This window comes from Lemur catta, chromosome 12 (genome assembly GCF_020740605.2).
Source record: "Lemur catta isolate mLemCat1 chromosome 12, mLemCat1.pri, whole genome shotgun sequence".
NCBI lineage: Eukaryota > Metazoa > Chordata > Mammalia > Primates > Lemuridae > Lemur > Lemur catta.
In genome coordinates, this window is record NC_059139.1 from 94,669,196 (window position 1) to 94,675,770 (window position 6,575).

At 46.0% G+C, this 6,575-nt stretch overlaps 1 long non-coding RNA gene across 1 annotated transcript; it reads right to left on the reverse strand.

Annotated features, from left to right (window-relative positions):
* Positions 1 to 3,732: 3,732 nt before the first annotated feature.
* Positions 3,733 to 5,220, reverse strand: LOC123648402. The gene is made up of 3 exons (XR_006738617.1): positions 5,146 to 5,220; positions 4,586 to 4,698; positions 3,733 to 3,776 (listed from the first exon to the last, which is right to left on the reverse strand). It is a non-coding gene; the product is annotated as an uncharacterized LOC123648402 (long non-coding RNA).
* Positions 5,221 to 6,575: the final 1,355 nt, after the last annotated feature.

A 6,575-nucleotide genomic window follows, 5' to 3' on the forward strand; every position in this document is an offset into this window, starting at 1 on the left:
GAGTTCACAACCTAGATCTCTCACGTGTGCAGTTTACAGTAGGGTTCACGCTGTGAGAATCTAATGTTGGCACTGATCTGACAGGAGGTACAGCCCAGGTAGTGATGAGAGTGATGTGGAGCAGCTGTAAAAACAGGTGAAGCTTCATTCAATTGCCTGCTGCTTACCTCTCCTGCTGCATGGCTCAGTTCCTAACAGGCGGCAGACCAGTACCCAGGTTGGGGACCACAGCTTTAGAGCCTGTAGTAAAAACTCCAAAGGTCGTATGGCTTGGCCTCCACCTCCTATTTACAGATTTTATTTGACAGGCACAAAAGCTGTCTTGCTGCAATTAAAGCAATGCTAAACTAAAATCCAGTACCTGATTCATGGTTTTTATATAATCAATGGTGCAGGAAGTTCTGCACCATTCTGTGGCTCTTTCTGTCCTCATCTGGAATCCAATTGATCATGCCGCTGAAGCACGGCAATGCTCATATGCTCCCCTTCATTCAACATCTTTCCTATGCTTGGATTGTCAGTCTCCATAATACCAATTTGAAGTAAAACACCTACAGAATAAAATTATTTACTTTTCTCTGCCATTCTAGTAAGACAAATTACTAAACCCCAACTTTCAAAAAACTTTAGTTACAAATTAAAACCTAGTGGTCCTATTTCATAGTTGACAAGACGAGCTATTTCTAACAGACTTCTTAAAAAACACACCACTATACCTGGCCTGAAGGAGTAGGAGTAGGGCACCTGCAGACATTATGGTGAAAGCTGGAGAGTGACCCTCAGTGTCTGGTCTGGTAACATACATGGCCCGGGGCACAGTCACAGCCCCTTGTACCAACTGCTAATGCCTAAGCAGCAATAGCAACTCTAGTCTGGTGGCTCCATCGTGAGATTCAATACTGAAAATATATTAAGAAAATATTTGCTTTCAAAAAAATAAGTTTTTAAAAATATTCCATCATGAGCCTGGACTAGCCGAAGGTACTGTTCTCAGTGAGCATGCTGAACAGCTTCTCTGAAGGGATGGTAACTGGGGGACAGCCCAAAACTCTGATGGCCAAACTTGACAGCCCTGTTGAGGATGACTTCTTGAGGTTCCAGTAAGCAAGCAGCTCAGAGCTCTGTTTATCAAGCACTTCCTCCGCCAACTATGCAAGCACCATGTCCTCAGGTAGCTTTGCTCTCAGATTTTTCTTCTTCATCTTGGCCAAGAGTGACCACAAGTTATCCTCTCCAACGAATTCTTATGAATCACACCCATTGGAGGCAGGCATGTCATCTGGATAGAACTCAGAATTTCCATACTTCCCTGATTGAAGCCCACTTTTGCTGTTCTGCTGCCTCCTGTGTAAACAGAGAAGATTTGTAATGAGGGTCCAACACTGTAGCAAATGTGTATCTGGGGTCATGGAGGATGGTGGACAATCAGCTCACCACAGACTCCTTCAAGAACTTTAGCATGGTGTCCATGTCCACCGTCTCCTCAAAGAGGACCTCAATTTTTATATTGAGAATGTGGATCATGGGGATGACTTGGATTAAAGCAGAAACTGGTGTGGCTATCTCCCGACTGTTAGCATGGAAAAGTTTGGTGCATATCAGAGACTGGATGACCTCCCACTGGTCACAAGCGATCAGTTCTCCCAAATTATACTCTGTTGCCATCTCGTTAATTGCCCTTTCTTGTTCAATGAGTCATTCCAACATATGAAATGATGTCCTCCATTTGGATGGAATGTCTTGAATAAAATGGTGCTGTGGCAATTTATATGACTTCTGCATCTCTGCTAGCTTCTTTTTGGCTTTCAATGATTGATGTACCCAATAACACATCTTCTGTGCAATGCTAAGGAAGTTCTGCACCACTCTGTGGCTCTTACTGTCCTCACATATACAATCAAGTTGATCATGTGGCTGAAGCACTGCATGCTCCTGTACTTCATTCTATGTCGTTTCTGTGCTTGGATTGTCAGTCACCATTATACCAATTTGAAAGCCAATTGAGGTATCTGAGACATCCCACCATCATTCTAGCTTCTTCTGAATGCTGTTGCTGCTATTGCCACAATCTGTGACACATCTAAAAAGTGCTGACCAATGGTAGTCCTCACAGTGTGGTTACACTGACAACTCGAAGGAGACCCAGTGAGCCTTTAAATGGTCAGGTCCTCTTAAGTCCGGTTATTCATACCTATTCCCAAAGTGAATTGGATCCGAATCTCACCTTTCTTAAGATGTGACACAATTATCTGCTTCACATTACCACACGTACCTGGGATACCTGTTCTAGAGAAGTAAGATGGGGAGGGCAAGGAACATTGAGTTTTCAAGTATTGGAGCAGTCTGTTAGAGCCAACATTGTCTACAAAGACGGAAAGTCAAGTATGACCATTGCAGCTATTAGACTTGTGATGTTACTTTTGCAACTGGGTGAGAATCATAAAACATGTCATTGGTGCCACCAAAGGAGGGAGGTCCTAATAATTCTGTGCTCAGTGGCACACATATGTCCAGAGAAGAGGACTGCATTGTCTCAGAGACATTGGTTTCAGCACATTGCTGTGGAGCCTCTGCAATGTCTCAGGAGACAACGGGTGCCCAGGGTAACTGGCTTCTTTCCTCTGCTGATCTGGACACAGCGTAATCACACAACTTCAGTGTGCAGAGCAAACAGAAAAATGATTCCACAGCTTTGAGGTCTTTTTGCTATTCATAGGAAACATAACCTGATTACATCTTATGACCATTGTTCCCAAGTCAATTCATCTGGAGAAGGAACTTTCTGCAGAAACAAAGGTGGCATACAATTTGCCAAACTTTCACAGAGAAAGCTCTTTTGGTTCCTGACTACTTCAGGATGCCATCTGTACAGGTGTCTCATCACACAGCTTCTTCCCACATCACTCTTCTTTCCCAGACTGATGACACAACTGCAGTATCTGCACGCTGCCTTGAGACTGGCAATGAAAAGTGATTCCAACCTTCTGATTTCATTCTTTTCATGACCTTTTTATTCTTCTGGAAGACATCACCACACTCAAACATTCCAGGCCTCAACCCGTGGGACTGATGCTTCTCAGGAAAGGACATCACGGCCTCCCCAACGTCACTGGAGGATGACAACACCAACACAGCTTCCATCAGCACATCGCCAGGGTTCAAATGCAATGGCAGGTCCTCAGTCAGCCGATCAGGGGAGGAGGAAGCTGAAGGGGACTCTTTGACCAGTTTTCCTGAAGATGACTACATAGACCTTAGATCCACCTCTGGAGACAGTAGAGAAGGTATCTGGCTTGGGTGGATGTAGTACAGAGGCAGGATGCCCGGGTCCACATTCTCCTGCAGCACAGCGGAGCGCTGTGCTCTCTGCGTGTGTCTGATGAGACAGCTGGTGCCCAGATCCTTCCCATCCTTTCCTCTGCTGAACTCATTCGTGCAGTGAACACAGAGAGCTTCAGAATTATCTGGAGGCCATATGCAGAAGTGGTACCAGACAGGAGATCTTCTGGACCCAGCTGTGACCTTTGGAAGGGGAAAGTTTTTGCTACTATGTTTCCTGTGGTTTCATCATGCTGGAGAGTCAGGAATATTGGAGATGACGCCCCCAGAGCTTCTTCTCTTCTCTGCTTCTAAGAGATGGACACGGAAAAGGAGATTTCTTCAGAAGAAAACACAGATTCCTCTGTTATTTGATGACACGATGGGATCTTAGATACCATCTTTTGGACAAGTTTGATGGGTGAGATTATGGTGCTCGTGTCTCCTCCATCTGTAGGCTGTAGTGGAAACAGGAGTGAAGGAGAAGAAATTAAGGACAGAGCAGATACACTTCCATTTTCTCGAATGAGCACGGTGGTGTGTGCTGACCTTCTCATGAGACAGCTTGTACTTAAGTCTTTTTCATTTTTACCTGTAATAAATTCTTTCACATGATACATACATATTGCTTTGGTACTATTCTGAAAACAGAGTTGCCAAGCTGGAGGTTTCTTATGGAAGACTATGTTTTGGCTGCAAAGGTGGCTCTGAGTTGCAGCTTTCACTGCCATGCTACACAGTGTTTACTACTGTACTGACAGAACTAAGACCCATAATTGTCATCCTTCCAGCTTGTTTCTCTGATTTCTGTTTCATCACCAGTTTGTTTCGCATCCTCTTCCCTTACTTTTAACATCCACTCTTTCCCAACTGTGTAAGAATTTGATCACCACCATCTTCTTCTATTTTACAATTTATTTTATCAAAAACAAAAGCACTATTCCCGTTTGGGACAGGATTTCAGGTGAGTTTCCATGATTGACTATAACTATTCTGGCTATTTCATCATGTTAATATCTTAGGTTAATCAAAAATAGATTCAAATGCTTATTTGTGCCCCCACAAATGTAGGTTTTACCTTCCCTTTTTCATAAGTCAGTCTTTCAGGATGTTTCTATCAATGGCCAATCATAACATTACTGAAAATTATAATGTCCAACTCATATAAGCATATCATCTTAGAGCATAAATCACTGACTCCCAGGAGCTGTACTATTAAAAATATTTCATGGTGGCATAGACAGAAACATACGCAGTGGAGACTTACTTCTTGTTTAACGACAGGGTCCCTGCCATCCTGATAGCATACACATCTTCCTTTTGCATCACACCTCATTGGCTTCCTAACCCCATCTGAACACGGCCCTGGCTGGTCTCTTCCTGGAAACAGCACGGAAAGTGACAGGGTCTGGAAGAGGCCCTGGAGTTGGGCTATGCCAACTTTGGGTCACCCGAAGAGGCCTCTCTATCTGTGGAGCCACTGCTGCCAAGCTGCACTGCGCTGCTAGCAGGCCAGCCCCCACACTCATCTTCTCAGCGCCCTATGGGGCTATAGTTCCAGAATTCGCATTTGGAAGAGATAAAAGAAACAGAAATCAGTAGGAGAAAACACTCATCTTGACTGGTCTTGATATAAATTCGTGATCCCCAACTTCCAGTTAGGCCTCAATAACATTTCCCGTTTCCACTCATTCTTCTAGTCCTCCGTGACTCTGTACCTCCTCCACAAACCACTAAGACCTCCTTTTCCATACGTACTCTCAGCTGATAACTTGAACCTGACTTCACTATCAGTGAATTTCCACAAACCTCCACCTGCCAACTTACCATCACCTCCACTTTAAAAACTTTGCTGAAGCTCCAGAATCTGAATCCCGTATCAACAGGGCAGATGTAGGGGGCAGCCTACCCCTGCAGAAGCTGCTAACTGTAGGCACCTGGGTGAGAGCACAAGGGCCAACAGATCTAAGGATGAGAGCAGGAGGAGCCAGGGCTGGGGCTGGGTGGGAGACGCAGGTGGACACATCACCAGATGCTTCTGCTGCTGACTTTGGGGGCGACCGCCTCTCTGCCATACTGCCTGGAACCTGGCAGCTTGTGAAGGGTGGGTGACACCAGGAGCACTGTGCAGGGCGTGGCTGGCGACCATGGCGCCCTTACACCCTTCTCCTGTCCTTGCCCCATGGGCCCTCACAGAACAGTCTCCCTCTTCCTCTGCACTTTCAATGCCAGCAGCAGCACAAGCCTAGGATATCCGCCACTCACCATCATTCACATTGTATTGCAGAGCCACCCCTGGGAGCAGAAACCTAAGCCCACCCAGCATGAAACCACAGTGGAGAACGTGGTGGTGCTAAAGGGCATCACCTAACACTGGCCCCTGTAGTACAGAGGCTAAGCTTCACCTGATGCCCTCACACCCACTCTGCAAAATCCACCGGAAACCAACTGACAACTTAGGCCCACCGATGGGCGGGTCTGGGGAACATCACCCCGATCTATCTCCCTGCTGTACTTACACCCAGCAGCTACACAAACCGCTATGGGGAGGAGAAGCAGAACCTGGACACAGTGTCCCCCCCCCTACACACACACTCAGTGCCCCTTCCCACTCACGTGCCCATTCCCGGTCTACAAGGCCTCTGAGTACCGAGGACCAAATCCCTCCCACGTGCCAACTGAGTCCTTGCTTACCTGCCTCTCACGACAGGATGCTCACCAGCAAGTCCCTCTCAAGTCCTAGGTCGGTCCTTCCTTGGGTGTTGCTCACTGTAGGATGCTCTCTTCCCAGGAGATTCAAAGGCGGTTCTGGCCACAAAGCCCTCACCAATGGAAATCTCTCGGCCAGAGCAAAATGAAAAACTAACAGACTTCTCAGCAAGCTCTCAAGAGCCAAAGAAAAAAGAAACAGCTTCAACCCATGGCAGACAATTTATAGCCTCGTATATTCAAATGAGGTATTGTAAAATACCCATTCTGATTGGATGTCATTATCCAATCACAATTGGTCTGTGAATTTCTCTTTTCAAAGGGCCTCTTCTAGAATACTCGTTCTGATTGGATTGCACTATCCAATCAGAATTTGACAGTTTTTATCATCCAACCAGAATGTACATTCCAGAAAGCCTTATTGGAATATGAAAGCCTATAAATGGCCTGCCGAGGCCAAAATAAGGCTTGTGATAGCGCTTCAGTCTCCATGGCGGAGAGTGAGCCTGGAAATGGACCTGGCCCCCAGTGGTAGACCTCTTTTCGCC